The sequence below is a fragment of the Lygodium microphyllum genome, chromosome 12 (genome assembly GCF_053477565.2).
Source record: "Lygodium microphyllum isolate KBCC chromosome 12, Lygodium_microphyllum_v1.1.10, whole genome shotgun sequence".
In the NCBI taxonomy this organism is placed as follows: Eukaryota; Viridiplantae; Streptophyta; class Polypodiopsida; order Schizaeales; family Lygodiaceae; genus Lygodium; species Lygodium microphyllum.
The window spans coordinates 150438948-150457218 of record NC_141146.1 but is presented as its reverse complement, the minus strand read 5'-3'; the positions used below and the strand labels follow the sequence as shown (position 1 = coordinate 150457218).

The 18271-nt window shown below is 35.9% G+C and overlaps 1 protein-coding gene across 1 annotated transcript in view; it reads left to right on the top strand.

The window, feature by feature from the left end:
• The window catches only part of LOC148028437 (uncharacterized), a 137549-nt gene that overhangs the window by 110665 nt on the left and 8613 nt on the right, over window positions 1-18271 (top strand). The gene's annotated exons all lie outside the window — the stretch shown is intronic.

Sequence of the window (18271 nt, the reverse complement as noted above, 5' to 3'; positions counted from 1 at the left end):
TTCCAGGATACAGCGATTGTTCTGGTAAGAATTCTAACTACCTCCCGACTCTAATACTACTAGCTATATCAATTATAACTATTGACTTTATTATTCTAACTTTTTTTTTATTTTAACAGGTTTGAGGACATCGGGTAAACATGCATGTCCTATATGTGGCCCTTCATTGGTACATGAGTATGCTGATGGTTTGTGTAAGACCATATTCGATAATCATCATCGATTTCTCCCATCAGATCACCCTAAATATGCTCCTAGTAAGAGGAACATTCATCCACAGACACTTCGTGCAAAAGATTGGAAGCGTATTTGGGAGTCTTCAAATGTTCTTCCTCCAGATGGCATGAACAGGTACATCTCCATTGTTTTCAATCTTGTTTTGTGTAGTCTCTAAAGTTGGAATAAAGATGACAGTCTGCAATCCCTTGTGTAGGTACTCCATTTTTTTCCGGCTACCATATTGGACCCATCTCAAGATCAACCATCTTCTTGATCCCATGCACATCTTCAAGAATGTGGGATCTAGTATTTGGGAACATGTTATTGGTAAAAGAGACAATGTTAGCGTACGGGAGGACTTGCAGGTCGCAGGACGTATGCGTCAAGCTTGGCCACGAGAGGAGGGTGGGCACGTTCGTCTTCCGCCTGCTCCCTGGATTATATCAAAGAAGGAGGAGAAGCAGGTAAAGCAAGCCATCACCACTTTGCGTACTCCCACTGGATGCATGAGATCGTTGAAGGGAGCGTTTACAACCACTAAGAAAAGAGGGGTTGAGCAACTACATGGGTTGAAGTCCCACGATTGGCACAAGATGCTCCAAGTAAGTGTTTTCCAATTATTGTAGGTTGAAATTAAATTTTGTAATGCCCTAACCCAAATATACATGTGCTCTTATGTGCGCAGTTCATACTACCTACTACCATCGACCATTGTGCAGACAGGAGTTTGAAAAGATGTATTTATAAGATGGGCGAGCTTGTGAGGTATGTAAATCCCATGTAAGATCACCCTTCATTATACCTTGCAAAATGAATGTGCATGAGGTATAACGTACAGTGCATTTATTTTTCAGATATGTTAGTTCCAAAGCAATTGATCCAGCCACATTGGATGATGCGCGTGTTATGGCAGTGGAGGTGGTTTGTATGGTAGAGGAGACTTTTCCGCGAACCATTCTCACAAGTCAACTACATCTCATTGTGCATTTAGTGGATGAAATTGCTTTATGTGGCACTGTGCATGCCCGTTGGATGTTCTTCCTAGAGCGCTTCATGAAGACCTTAAAAGACTTTGTGAGGCAAAGTGCAAGGCCCGAAGGAAGCATGGCTGAGGGTTGGTTGATACAAGAGTCTCTTGTATATATATCAGAATTTCTTGATCAGGTGGATAGCTCTTTGCCGCGACTATGGAGCAATGAAGAGGACTTGAGGATGACGTCTATTGTGCCTCAAGGAAAAGGACAGAGCAAAGTAATTGAGAGAACATTGATTGATGATCTAATTTCACTTGCATCCTTAATAGTGATGTGATGAGCAGATGGGTTACAAGATACGAGGATGCAAAGACAAAAAGGCAAGCAGACAGAGCTCTCTTTCGGAGGCAACATGGCTCTCGTAAGGCGTACCCTAATCATCTAGCAACACTTCCGAATGATATTCATGTTGATTGGTTGCATGAGGAAATGGAGAGAGCAGAGAGAGATGAGGGGCTGCATATCACGGCGGAAGAATGGGAGTATGCACGAGGATGCATGTTAAAGGTACATAGAACAAATGTAAATTTGCATTCTTTGTAAGTGATTGGCTTTTCATATTTATTCACATTAATTGCTTACATAGATATTGCTTATATTTTGGACCAGTGCACTATGTTCAATGCTATATGGTGTGAAGGCAAGCATTTTCGAACACAAAGAATAGATGAAAAGAGGAATACACAAGATTGCGGTGTCATTAGTAGCTTTGAGGGAGCCAATGGAAAAATGGATGATTATTGTGGCACAATCCAAGACATATATAGACTTGACTTTCGCCGCTTCTTTGTGTCTGTTTTGGATGTCAAATGGCAAATGAACGTGGTGGAAAAAGGGCCTAACGCAACGATAAAACGCCATGCAAGTGGCTATGTAACTATTGACTCTACAAAGTTTTGGCAAACAAAGAAAGATAGGCTCGTATTGCCACAACAATGTGAGCAGGTATGCATTTTTTTACAAATGTGTTTCATGTACATATATATCTAAGCTCGCGCACCCCTTGACTTTTGATATGCTAATTAATTAATGAATTATGTGTATTTGAGCAGGTTATCTATCTGCCAATGGTGCATGACAGTAAATGGTGGTATGTCATCCCTATTGCACCACGTTCCAAAGTAATGTATAATACATTCACTGATATGGAGCATATGGAGGATGTGGCAAGCCGCAAAGAAGATGATGTCGAACATGCCAATGTAGATGATCATGATAATGAGGATGAGCGTGCCATTTCTCATGATCATGAGGATGACCCTTCCATTGAGGATGATGGTGATGATGATGAGAATGATCAAGGCATCGGTACCATTATCAATGGGCAAAATAGCGATAGTAGAATAAATTTAATCATAGCCTTACAAATTGATCAAATGGATATTGATGTTGATCGTTTGGCAAGGATGGATCTTATTGAAGATGAGATCGAACCCTAACCAATCCATCACTGTATTGTTCCAAATTTATGACATTTCTATTGTATACTTTGTCTTTCAATAACCATATGAAGATATATTTTTCAATATATTACGTTGTTGTAAGTGCATGTAGTGGGATTTTGTAATGGTTTGTAAACACTGCAATGCACAATGACATTTTTAAAACTTAATGGTTTTCTGTTTTGAAAAGAAATGGATTTCTGTAGTTAGGCTCTGTGTCGCGTGTAACAGAGCGTGTATTATGACAGACTTAACGCGCAAATACACGCGCCCTCACATGCAATTATACACGCGCTGTTACATGCATGTATACACGCGCCCGATATTGCTGTAAGTATAAACGACCATACACGCGCCCGTAACTTTTCGCGTGTAATGGACGCGTGTATGGCGGCATTGTGTTGTAGTGATGGTCTCTTGCGGTGCTGATGATAAAGATGAAATACCATCATTCTCTGCTCTAGTCCATTCATCAATGACAACCTTGAATTGAGCATACAATTCATGTCCATATTGAACTGGATCTTGTCCATATCGATCAAACTTTTGACTTCACGTGCATCATGGTATTTGCTTAAGCGAGTCAAGTATGGTAGAAGTTCTTTGATCAAGATAGAGTCTTCATGATCAATATCAATTTTTTTTGGATAAATGCAATTCTCAACAAGATTTGGACATCCTTTGTAAGGACTATCATCTATGAGAATAGTCTTGGTATGCTGACAAACATCTCCATATTGATCCCATACATACTTCAGAGGCTTGAACATTGCTTCTACTCCCATCTTATGTGGCCTATATATGATTTTCAGTTGATGTCTATGACATTGTTCTTGGCCCCAAATCATGAAGAAAGGATATTTCCTTTTTACATGGATCTCCAAGCACTTAATAAATGCCATGACATTCTTATGTAAAGGTGTTGACCAAACTCCCACTTGGAATCTTGCAAATAAGGCTTCAAGAAACTCCATACATCTTGGTCGAAGAACAAGCCATTGCTTTCCCATTTGAAAGCTTTGAAACCTTTTAGACTTAGCAAAGCATCGTTGTAAAAGAACATTGAGATCAAGTATTACACATAATTGTGTTGCATTTCTTATCAAGGAAGCATCAATCACATCATCGTGCTCTACTGTTGTTGAATCTGCTAGATATCCAACCATAGATGTCTTAGTTGAAGTTACAAAGAAGAAAAAGAAGCACATTAGATTCATTTACTTCCTCATCATTCTACCTAATTTTTGAGCTATAAACTGGCATAGAACACTAAAGCAATTTAACTTCACATTGATAAATACATAAATAGGTACTACTTAAAAAATGATGTCTTAAGAAAAGAGACAGTTGACCATGTGGTCAAATCTAATCAAAAGTAATATCATGAGGTGAAAAAAATATATATGATAAATTTTTTGAAGTAAAATATATTCTAATAAAGTCATTTTTCTATATCTACTTTTTATCGCTAGTTATAAGTATACTTGAGATACTAACAATAGATTCTTGTAATTAGTTGCACAAATTATATTATCATTATAATATTTAACATACTCAATTTTTAAAAAGGCCTTCAAAATGGCATGTACAAAGAAGATGTTTATTAGTCCTAATTATTAAAAGAAAATTTAAATATGATACTTTTGACCATGTGACCAAAACTATGTCACATATAAGTGACACATGACAATTTAATTGAGATAAGTTATACTTTATTTGAATAAGTTTTCATAGTTTATTCTTAAGGGCTAACCATTCTATTTTTGAACTAGTTATATCCCATAGATATTTAAACTCACGAATTGTAACAAGGATTTTACCTTAATATTCCATATACACATCTCAAAAGATACATTGGAGAGAAATCTTTGTTGCAATATTTATAACTGAGGTAAAACTCCTTTGGGAGGTGCAATGAATCTTTTTTGGGGTGTGCAATATATTGTTGGCTTCCTCATCCTAAGGTACATGCATAGACATACACTAGTGATATAGTAAAAGAGGCTATAAGAGATAAGAGATTTGACCATGTGGACAAATCTAACCAAAACTAACATGACAATATCATAACACAACACATATAAGAGTTTAATTGAAATAAGATCTAAAATAGACTTAAGTAAATTTTGCATTACTAGCCCAAACTTTTCATTATGATAAGTATTGTTACACACTAGATTACAATTAAATAGTAATCCTTACAAAGGATGATAAATTTTAATGAGCTCTTTAATATCGATTTGGTAAAATATTTACTTAAATAAAAATTTTAAACCAAACATGCTTGGTACCTTTTATAAAAAATGAAAAAACCAAAGACATAGTTTCTTTAATTAATATCATCAAAGAAAGAAAATATTGCAAATGCTAATGGAAGTAACTTCTCAAGAAAAAAATCAAAATTACATCAATGTGTCTTCCTTGATGAAAGGAGAAGGAACGGAGTTTAAACACCTGAAGTAGCCCTTAATTTCTCTTTCATAATTAGACTTGCTATATCTTGGCTTGATTCTTCTATGCCCTCGGGTGGTACTTCAAGAACTTGAACTTCAGTAAGCGGAACCTCTTGGGAGTTTGAATTTTGTTTGGCACTCTCATGGACCTCCACAATTGTGCTTCAACCTCTCTTTGCTCTGGAGTGTTGCAAACCACTGCAATAGTCTTCATATGATTTATCAATGCCACCTTAGATGCAAGTCCACTTGCATATACATCAAATACAACCTCATGAGCATCATTGAATGCTTTTGATTGTAGTTTCCATAACTTTCATTTTTTTTTCTCAAAATGGCCTTTGCAATCCTTTGTTCTTCTTCAAGATCTTCATCATTGCACTCCTTGTCCAAGCCTTCAAAGTCCAAAATGGAAGGCTTGTTGACATTGTTTATATATCACTCAAATTTGATGAAGCTTTTCCCCATGGTCACTAATGTCAAAACCACAAAAGAATCTATAGATCCAAAAGCAAACGTTCTATCCATTGGTAGGAAGTCAACACTACCAACTAGCATGCGATACTTGCAAGAAATGCTTTCAAGAGCATTTTTCAAAGCTACCATTTGCTTTCAATCAAGAAATGATAACAACATGAATTGTTTAGGTTCACATGTCATTTGTAGTAGAGTGGATACAACCTTTCCAAACTTTATAGAGTCCCATTTCATTCCCTCAACCCCATGTGCTGCATCAAGAACAACAACCCCAATGATAATTGGATCTCTGTAAACATTATGTATAAGATCAAAGGTTTCTAGATTGCATTTGACAACATATACACGCCAAGGGGAAGTAGTGGAGGATTGAAGAGGATTTTACTTTTTTCCAATTAGGAAGTTCACAATATCTTTTGCTCCATTTGGTAGGGACCCTGCATCAGCTCCACGTGTGAGCTTCTTTGATACCCAATCATTGCAAATGCCTAAAATCTTTGTGTAGACTTCATCATTGATATCATAATCATCAACAAGCTCTTCCCAAGTCTTCATCACAGCGCTACTTCTGGAACTGAAGCATTGAAAAGAGTGACTAATTCCTCCTTTAGGACCCTATCTTGCTTGATTTGCTTAGCCCTTGTTTCCATGTCAATCATATCTTCCTTATCCCATTTGTTTCTAAGAAAAAGGATATGACCTTCATTGATCTCCTCTTGTAGTGTAAGGATGTCTCCATCCTTTAAACCCATAAGGCAACGAAATGCAGCAGGAGAAGGTTGCCTTCCCTTTTTTCTCGAACTCTCCTCTTGGAATATAAGTTCACCTCTAGAGTATCTCTTCATGATTTTGATCCAACTATCAAATATTTCTTGGGAGCTAACAATCATATGGCAATCTCTAGATACACAATTTTCTCCAATGTATGCCACAAATCTCTGCAAAAAAAAGATCAAAATAGTGAGCATAGAACAAAAGAAAGAGCATCACACTAATCTTCACAAAAAAAGAAGGTAAGCTTATATATGATTACCTGCCATGGTACTCTTTGAGAGCTTGTCTTAGAAAGCCCTTATTGGGGTTTTGGTGGAGAACCAAATGCTAGCCACTGATCTCTTAATTGTTGAAGTTGCTCAACATAAGGTGCATTCTTGATAACATTATGTGATTCCATATTTGTCATTCGTGAAAGCTCAATGCACATTTCCGCAGGACAATCAACTAATATTCTAGCATTTCTTGTGGTGTATAAATTCTTGGTTGCTAGACAACGTGTAGTATTACTTTGAATATATATCTTTGCTGCATGAATTGAGTGAAGCCCTGATATAATCCAATAACTATAAGTGTCCAACTTATAGCATCCACCTCATCACGATGCATGGGTCTCTTCTCATTGTTGTCTTGTACAAAAGGCATAAGATATGTTGTTGTTGCTGGGTTCATGGGAGTCTGATGCCAGGAGGCATATCTCACGGTGGATTCCGTGCCACGGTGGATTCCGTGAGGTTTTATGGTGGATTCCGTAAACTTTGTTGACCGGGGCTCATACATAAAGAGGATTCTTTGTGCAAGAAGTTGATGGGGACGCCTATGCTTTTCAGGCGTTTCATTAATTTAGTGTGTACATGGTGATTCCATAGCGGGTGATTCTGTAAAATACATATTAAATTAATAAACATTAATGAGTTTAGAGTGCGCACTCGTAATAAATTAAGGTTAGGATTGATTTCTAACCAGTTGATTTTTTTATGTAGCTGAAGACTACTAGGTATTCACTTTTGTCAGTTTAATTGTGTTATTTTACTAACGATTGTGAATGCTTCAGTTGATGTGTAGAGATAGCAGCAATGGTGGAGGAAAGCATTGGAGGATAGCGAGTATTCGAGTTATCACTTATATTTTGATGGGCACATACCTTAGGCATGGCGCCTATATTTTGTCGCGCCTATTTATTGAGGCGTTGGATATTTATTTATTATTTTGTATGCGCATGGATGCACGATTATGATATTTGTATTTGGACATTGTATTGGGAACGCCTAACTCTTTGGGCGCCACCCATTAGCTTTATTTCTATTTTGTGCTAAAGCAAACTCAAAAGCCAAAAACGTGCTATTTTGTAATTTGGGCTATTATTTGAGCTTGAAGATGATTAATACATAAAAATACATGCTTTGTGGAGCGCGCACATAAGGCATGGGGGGAGATTGCACCCAATTGGTCTCTTGTTCATGACGTGCATGCTTTTTACCTTGAGTTTTGTGCAAAAAGTAGAGTTCTTTTGTTCTTGGGGACCTTCCGGCATTCACTACGCGAGCATACGGCATCCAATCTGTGCACCAGTAGTATCAAAGCGAAGCTGAGATCGAGAGCTTCCAATCGCTATCCATCTTGTGCGAAGGCGGAGCTCCTGGAACGATCGAGCTCTACGGTCAATCTCATCGCAAACGGTCGATACGGGTGGATTCCTGGTGGTCAAGAACCTCTATTTCCAGCCTCTGATTGCTAAGGACCAGCCTGCAACGACGGAGGACCACTTCTACATCCTCTTCTTCAAGTCGTCAACAAACAGAGATAAGCTCTCATAACTTCAAAAGTTTAAGCTTAATTCAAAAGCTTAAGTAAGCTTGAAAATCTTACTTAATAGCTTAAGCTATAAAATCTTGACGTTTGTTGCTGCGGCATGCTGCGTCAGCAATCAGCGTCAGAAAAAATGCCCCCCCTACAATTCGACAATTTTTTTTACTAAGCTTAAAGCTTAGTCTCTTAAGCCTCAAATCACACAAAGCTCCAAAAGTTGATCAAGTTACATAAGTTCTGGTACTCTGCAAGTCTCATAAGTTCTGCAACTCTACAAGTTAGACAAGTCACCTGAAGTCAGAAATGACTTGTGCTCAAAACTCCTATAAGGGTTGTTCCTGCGCAGAAGCTCCGAATTGCAAAGTTGTTCTCTGGAAGGTACTGTTCGCATACGCAGACTTGCTGAACCAATTTCAGCACATGCAGAAGGATAAAACGCAGATTTTTTTCAAAGATTACAAATCCCGCAATAGCCAAAGATGAAGATTGTGAAAGCCACACAAAAAAAAAAATATAAGCCTTGTACACCCGATCTTGAGCTACTCTCATCCCGGTAATTGGATTTTGAGAGTGTGAGGTCTTTTGAAGTTTTGCAAGATGACGGAACCACATATGGATGATTTAATGGCTGAAGGCGATCTTCCTGAACCTACGATGGAGCCTTGGATTTAATTATGATGTAGTTGGATGAAGAATGATGAGCTCGACAAGCATTACAAGTTCAATTGGCTAATTTACAAAGATCGACTACTGATAAAGGGGAACCACAATATGAAGATCTTATCCAACATACCATCGACGCGACTCTCGAAGCCCAATCCATCCGCAAAGAAATAAAGATAAGTAAAAGAGATTTCAAATTCCGTACTTTCAATGGCACTCGAGATGGAAAAACTGTTCTTGCATTCATCAGTCAGTTTGATGATTACTTTCATGAGGAAACATACGCAGAAAAAGATAAAATCAAGTGTGTCACTAATCATTTAGTGGATAGAGCATCTCTTTGGTGGACCGTGGTTCCATGAAAAAGCCATAAAGCAATGGGACCTTCTTCATCAAAGAGATCGTGAGCCTATTCCTCAGTACACCGAACGCTTTTGGAATGCATTACTCCAGTTATGCATGCTTGAAGATGTACCTGAAGCGACACACAAGCGCAAGTATATGTCTGGATTACTTGGGCATTACTACGTTGAAGTCAATATGTTCAAGCCTGCAACTCTTGAAGACGCAATTTCTTTAGCTCATGACACTGAAGACAAGCTTCGAGGAAGAGACAAGCGTCCACAGCAATTTCAAGCCAATGGTAACTATGGATCTAAGCAATTCAACTCAAATTTTAGAAGATTTAATCAAGGTCGTTTTCCTTCATCATCTTTCCATAAGTCTTAGGCAAAACCACAAACTTTACCATCGAATACCAATCAAAACCCCAAGCCAATTTCACAACCAAATCCTAATATTCCTAGACTTCCTGCCATTGCAAACAATGTATCTAAAGCCAAACCTATAGTATGTTACAAATGCCACCAACCTGGACATCTAGCAGCCAATTGCCAATCGAAGAAGCCACATGTCCATATCAACTACCTTGGAGCAATGGAAGATGAAGAACATGAAGAAATGCCTGATTTCACGGAAGATGAAGACGACATTACTACTCCTTCGGATACATTACCAGGTATGCCAACTCCACATTCTTTATTGATAATGAAATGTTTAGTGCATGGAAAAGAAAAGCTTATTTTGCATGATGATGGTAGTACTCATGATTTTATTTCTGCAAAGTTAGTGAAAGAATTGAAGTTACAAACTATTCCTACTCATTATCGCATTAAAGCAGCATTCTTAGGCACAAGGTATAATGGAACACAAAAGGTGCATGATTTAGAAATTCAAATTGGTGAATATATTGAAAGAAGGAAATTTCTAGTTGTACCATTACAGTCTAGTGATATTATTTTAGGTATGCCTTGGCGCCATCAGCATAACCCTGATATAGATTATTCCACACATTCAATTAATATTCAATTTCAAGGAAAACATATTACATTGTATGGTATGCATGTATCTAATGCTTTTCCACTACTTTCTCATACTCAAGCTAAACGTGCATTACGCAAAAGTAACAAATCTTATCTAATTTGGGTGGATGAACTGCAAGTTAAAGAAAAACATATGCACCCTAGGCATAAAGAATTTCTTACACAATTTAAATACTGTTTTGCAGAAGATCTACCACCTGGTTTACCTCCTTCACGTCTTGAAGACCACAAAATAGATTTGATTCCTGGTACACAATCACCTTGTAAAGCACCATATAGGCATAACCAGATAGAGCAAAAAGAAATTCAAAATCAAGTTGAGGAATTACTAAATAGAGGATTGATTAGACCTAGTAGTTCTCCATTTGGTACACGTGTTTTGTTGGTAAAGAAGAAGAATAATACTTATCGTATGTGCATTGACTATCGTGCTTTAAATAAGATCACTGTAAAGAATATATATCCAATTCCTAGAGTCGATGACCTTATGGATAAACTGCAAGGTTCTACCATATTTAGTAAAATAGATCTTAAATCTGGTTATCATCATGTGAGATTAGATAAGTCTGACATATTCAAGACTGCATTTAGAACACAATTTGGTCATTATGAATTTTTAGTGATGCCTTTTGGATTGACTAATGCACCTGCTACATTTAGTAGAATGATGAATCGTATATTTTTGAAATATCAGCATTGTGTTATTGTATTCTTTGATGATATCCTAGTGTTTAGTCAAAATGAGAAAGAACATTATGAACATTTTTCCTTGGTTTTCAAGTTATTGAAAGATAATCAACTGTATGCTAATCCAGAAAAGAGTGAGTTCTTTAAAATAGAAATTGAATATTTAGGTCATATTGTATCATCAGATGGTATTAAGGTTGACCCTAAGAATATAGAAGCAATATTGAACTGGCCTATACCTAAAAATGTGCATGAATTACAATCTTTCCTAGGTCTTGCTAGTTTTTACAAGAAATTTGTGCGAAATTTTTCATTACTTGCTTTGCCTTTGACTAAACTTTTAAAGAAAGGTATTGTTTATCATTGGTCTGATAATCAACAGAAATCCTTTGACTTATTGAAACATGCATTAACTCATGCTCCTGTATTACAACTACCTGATTTTAATAGACCATTCTTTTTAGTAGTTACTGATGCTAGCGGATCTAGAATAGGAGCCGTACTTATGCAAGATAATCATCCCATAGCCTATTCTAGTTCTAAACTGAAACCCTCCGAACTTAAATATTCCACATATGATAAAGAATTATTAGATGTAGTACAAGCTTTAAGACAATGGAAACACTACTTAATGGGTTCTGAGTTTATGATTAAGACTGATCAACAAAGTATTAGATATTTACTTAGTCAACCTCAAATATCTGACCGACATATCAAATGGGCAGCTTTTATTCAGAGTTTTCATCCCATCATTCAATATCAACCAAGTAAAGAAAATGTAGTGGCCGATGCATTAAGTAGAAGACCCACCATTCATAATATTTCTGTTATATCATTTGATTCTCTAACTCCTATGAAAGATACTTATCATCAAGACATTACTTTTCATGCTGATTGGAATAAATTAGTTGGAAATAACTGGATTCCTATTGATTCACTGTCTTATAATGATGGATTCATGTTTTATGAAAAGAGATTATGTGTTACAGTTCCATTTAGATCTTTTGTTTTGAATGAGATTCATTGTCCTCCATATCAAGGTCATAGAGGTATCATATCTACTTTACGTACATTAATTGAAGATTTTTATTGGCCACATATGGACACTGATGTATCTAACTTTGTTTCTGAATGTTTGATTTGTCAAAGAGTTAAGAGACATCATGGTAAATAGTATGGATTACTTATGCCTTTATCTATTCCATCAAGACCATGGGAACAGATTTCTATGGATTTTATTACTGGTTTACCTAATACTAAAGCTAACCATGACATGATTTGGACTGTAGTAGACAGGTTTAGTAAACAAGCATATTTCATTCCATGTAAGAAAACTTTAACATCATCTCCAGCAGCACAATTGTTTTTGAAAACTGTTTTCACTAATCATGGATTACCAAAAGTTATTATTTTTTATCGTGATTCTAGATTTTTTAACAACTTTTGGATTACTTTGTTTACTAACCTAGGAACAAAAATTGATTTTTCATCTGCATTTCATCCTGAAACTAATGGACAAACAGAAGCCACTAACAGTACTATTCTAGATCTTTTACGTGTTTACACTATTTCTAAACCACAGACATGGGACACACATTTGCATTTATTACAGTTTGCATATAACAATACACCACACACATCTACAAAGAAAGCACCGTTTGAAGTGATTTATGGTCATAGATTGTCTACACCTGTTGCATCTTTATCAAATAGAATTCAAAGTGCTGATGATATTGCTACTATGCACGCTACTATTTTTGATGAGGTTGAAAACATGATTGCCAAAGCCCAGCAATCATATACCAAACAAGCCAATAAGAAAAGACAAGCAATGAATTTCAAAGTTGATGACTATGTTTGGTTGAGAATAGAAAAACGTAAATTACAAAGTGTAGATAAACATCCAGTTGTGAAATTAGCACCTAGATTCTATGGACCATTTAAGATTATTCACAAAATCAATGACAATGCATTCAAGTTAGAATTACCACCTCACTGGAAAATTCACAACACATTTCACATTAGTTTATTACGACCCTTTAGAGGCCAATTACGTGTACACCCTGTTTACGAAAACCCACCTTTATTAGAGGAAGCGACTGAAATAATTGAACCTAAAGCTATCATAGATACTGACTTTATGACCACTAGAACTAGCCGAAGATATTCTAGATATCTAGTCAAATTTAAGAACCATCCTGTAGAGGAAGCCCAATGGATGCACGCTAGAGACTTAAATGCTTTCCCCACTCTGCTAGCTCCACATTGAGCTAATAGAAATTGAGGTCAATTGCTATCCCACCCCGGGGGTATAATGCCAGGAGGCATATCTCACAGTGAATTCCGTGAGGTTTTACGGTGGATTCCGTAAACTTTGTTGACCGGGGCTCATACATAAAGAGGATTCTTTGTGCGAGAAGTTGATAGGGATGCCTATCCTTTTCGGGCATTTCATTAATTTAGTGTGTACATGGGTGATTTCATAGCAGGTGATTCCATAAAATACATATTAAATTAATAAACGTTTATGAGTTTAGAGTGTGCACTCGTAATAAATTAAGGTTAGGATTGATTTCTAACCACTTGATTTTTTTATGTAGCTGAAGACTGCTAGGTATTCACTTTTGTCGGTTTAATTGTGTTATTTTACTAACGATTGTGAATGCTTCAGTTGATGTATAGAGATAGCAGCAGTGGCGGAGGAAAGCATTGGAGGATAGTGAGTATTCGAGTTATCACTTATATTTTGATGGGCGCATATCTTAGGCATGGCGCCTATATTTTGTCGCGCCTATTTATTGAGGCATTGAATATTTATTTATTATTTTGTATGCGCATGGGCGCACGATTATGATATTTGTATTTGGACATTGTATTGGATTGTGTTGTTGGCCCAAATGGAAAGAATTTTTCAAGCATGTGAAATCCTGATTCTTCCTTCTTTCCCTTCTTCTTAACTATTTCAGGAAAATTGAATGTTCTTTCTACTCCCTTGACCTTAAGAGAAATTATTGGCTTTGGTGTAACTTCTAACATGGAAGGTAAAGTGGCATCATTCTTAGTAGTGTTAGCAGCCATACTAACAACAAGAGCTTGTGACAAGGAACTTTGTTGAGGTGATTTTGACTTTGAGCTTGTGGGATTCCATGAATTATTTTCTTCTTGAGGAGAAGGTGAAGATCTCAAGTCTATTTGTTTATCTTGGAGCTTCATTCTTTTGTTGGGGCGATCACATTTTCTTGATAGGGAAAGTAGCTCACTATTTTGAACAGCTTGGAATGCCAATATAATGTCTTCTGTGTCCTTTACCTCCTCAAATAAGGTCCATCCCATTGTTTTCAAAGAGTATTCTTCATCCTCTTTAATACTGGCAAAGTGAAATGACAAAGGATCAAGTTTGTATACTACATTTTTCCCCTTGATCTTAACAAGATTACATGGTATTCTCTCTTTCCCAGCACATCCATCTGTTATCTTCTCTATGACACCATCTTGTTGAAAAAATGCAATATCACTCTTCAAAGTGAATAAGAGAACATTGTCAGCTCTTTTTCCTTGACTATCATAAACATCCACATACCATGGATACACAAAAACACCACCAACTTCATCAATGGTTTGGGTCTCCTTTTTGGATGTGCTATCTTTCTTTGCCATTGAATTGTTCTACAAAGAGAAAAAGTTGTTAGACAAAAGTGGATTTAAAAATATTCAAAATTCAAAAAACCCAAATAAATGTATAAGATTTCTAAGTTGAAAATTGAAAACACAACAACACAAGATTTTACGAAATACAAGACAAATCTACTCTAAAGGGACTCTTCCATAAAATGAAATATTGAAATTTGAGATTAAGTGTGTACTTATGTATCAAATCTCATGGATTATCCTGGCCCTAAGTTAGCATTAATTATGTTTCTCTTGCAAGAATCATATAGTAAAAACTTTGCCATGGACTTCGGTGAGAAGATCAAATTCTATTAATAGTGAGACTTGACCATAGGCTTAACCAAATGGTCAAGTGATAATGAAATGTTGAGTGTAAGTGTGGTATGAGATATAGTAAAACATCATTGTGGTTATGTAGAAAATGTCATGGATGATTTTGTCCCTAAGTTAATATTGGATTTCTTCTCCATGACTTATGCAAGGATCATACTCTAGGAACTTTGCTAAGATTTTTGGCCATGTGGTCAAATCCTATTTAATCAAAGAATGAGATTTAGTCCAATATGAGATCCACCTATATATCAATGTGGTTATGTAGCAATCTCACAATTCCATTTGGCCCAAAGTTAACATTTTAATTATTGCACATGTAAGTTTCCCTTGAAATGAGCCATATTGTAGAAACATTGTCATTGGTTTTAGCCATGTGGTCAAATCCTATTTAGTCATAAGACTTATCTATCAGATTAGAAACTTTGCCATGGTTTTTTACCATAGGGTTCTTAAAGGCTAGCTAAAGAGAGAATGCGGTTTATTGTGATATGAGATTCACATATAAACAAATATAGCTATGTAGCCAATCCCATAGATATCAATATAAGATAAAGTGAAAAACACTTGAAAGGTGGAGATTTGACCTCATGGCAAAACCTACAAGATAAGACGATTTCTATAAACTAATTTTAACCATATGGCCAAATCTAGTTTCATAACCATGTGAAGAAAGTGATTCATTTGTTGTAACATGCTGTGAAATTGGATTTGACTATGTAGCCAAATATTGTTTTATAATGGAATGAAAAAGTAGTCTCATGGTTTGCAAGATTTATGAGATTAGATTTGATTATATGGCTGAACAAAACAAGAATGGGGGGATTCTTGGATGCTAGCATTGATAACAAAATGAAAGATTTGACCATATGGCCAATTTTTATTTTGTAGTGAAATGGAAAAAGTGGCTAATTTGTGGAAAAATGATATGATATTTATAGGAAGTAATGAAAAATTGAAATGAAAAAAATGGTTAATGGAAACAAAGTGGTTTGTTTGTTGCACAACAAGTTTTGACCACATGGTGAGACTTCCTATAAATATAGTAGGTAATCAAGGAGTTCCAAGTAGAACATGGTCTTCCTTTTTTGGAGATAATATAGAAGATGTTTTTCTTAGAACATTTTTCCATACAACCAAATCTAGCATACCCAAAATTTGTGTGATTGAACCCACCATAGATTTAGTCTTAATTTTTTAGGATCAAATTCTAAAAAAGTGGTTCGTTTGTTGCAAGACAAGATTTTACCACATGGCCAAATTATAGAAAGTAAGGAATTCTAAGTAGAAACTAGCCTTTCCTTTTGAAAGTAAGCAAGGGTTGATAATATAAGAAAGCATTTGACCAAATGGCAAACTGTCATTCTTGTAATAAAATGAACAAAGTGCTTGATTGGTTGCAATATATTGTGATACTATAGGAGTCCTTATTTTGGCCAAGAGATAGCTTAAGGAGAAGATTTGGCCACATGGAAAAATCTCATAGTATATTGGAAAAAAGAACATAAATTACTTCTTATATTATAAGAAAAGATTTGACCTCATGGCCAAATCTCAGATTGTATTGAATAAAATAACAAAAAGTACTTCTTATATTGCAAGAAATTTTTTGACCATATGGTCTAATCTATAAATTGATGAAAGATCATGATATGTGTTCTTAGAAAATCAAATTACATCCTATGGTAAAATCATATTGAGTATTTGTAAGTATTGTATAGCCATATGCTTATTGCAAAATTATAAAAAGTGTAACCATAAAATCTGATACTAATGCTTTTACTATGAAAATACAGTATAATGGAAAGTTCTATATAGTAAAGTATAATACAATGTATAAGAACTTGATAAAATGCTCTAATATTACAGAATGATACAACAAATATAAGGCTAGGTTTAGCCTTGAGGCAAAATCTTGAGGTATATAGCATCACAGAATAGAAAGAAAGACTAGTATTTTGAAAGCACTCATCATTGATAAAAGCATTGCACAAACCATTTATTCCATATTCACATCTAAGAGACTTTTTTCAACATTACACAAATCATATATTTCATATTCACAACAAAAAGAGTATTTTCAACAGTGCAAGAAGTCATGTTTTCAATATTGACGTAGAGTGAAGCTATCACTTGCAAGGTAGTGGTTGGACAACAAAAAACACAAGCACTCCAGGAGATCAATCAAGCAATCGAGAAGAAGAAGAAGACATTGAATTCTCAAGAGTGAGTGCCTAATCTCATTGCTACAGAAATATATATACAGAAATACATATTGCATTTAGTTTTCATACATGATTCTTATTTAGAAAATGCTTTTGGTGTTTGATCTTAATATTATTTAATACTAATCATACAAAAGAGTAGTAGTGTGATTTGTAGTAATTGTATGGATTGAAATGGTCATAATCAATGTAGTTTAACTCAAAATCAGAAATGTAGGAAAAAGTTGAAAACCTGTTGTAATTAGTAGGTCAGTAATGTGTGCCAATGTAACAGAAATCACCCGTAAAGTAAGAGCAGGCACTGTGTGGACTAGCGATCATTCACTAGCTTGTTGAATTGTTGAAGCCTTGGAGTAAGATTTCTGATTTGAAGATGCACGTAGTTTTGGTCATAATACCCTGATTCAAACCAGAAATTGCACTGCACAATCTATTTTAGTTTGAGAAAATTAAAGAGTGGAGAGTAGTCAAAGAAATATCTTGATTCAAACCAAAAATTAAACTGCACAATCTGTTTCAGTTTGAGAAAATGAAACAGTGGAGAGTAGTCAAAGAAATACCCTGATTCAAACTAGAAATTGCACTGTACAATCTGTTTCAGTTTTAGAAAATGAAACAATGGAGAGTAGTCAAAGAAGAGGAGGGGGATAGAACCGCCAAAGATTAGGGCTGCAACACCTATAGTAAGAGAGGGGCGACAGGAGCAGAGATAAAAACGCAGAGGATCAGAGATGCGAAACCTGCAATTGTAAAAATGCAACAGAGAAAACGCTCAGGTTAGAGAGTTACGTGGAAGAGAGAGGGAGGGGAAGAGAAACTCATTTTGAAAAACGTCATGATTAGTTGTAAAGACCGACTCATGAAATGAATCATTTAATGTATCACGCCATTCGAATAACCATAACTTGTTATGGAATACGAGTAGATTTAGATCTTATTTTTGTGTCTATTTTTTAATTTTATTAAAGATTTCAAGTCATGATTTTTTCAAAAATCACGTAATGGCTATACCGTAGGCCCCCGGACCCCGCCGTTAGGGGCGTTGCCCCCAAACCCCCACCGGGGGCGTTGCCCCCGAACCCCCGCTGGGGGCGTTGCCCCCAGACC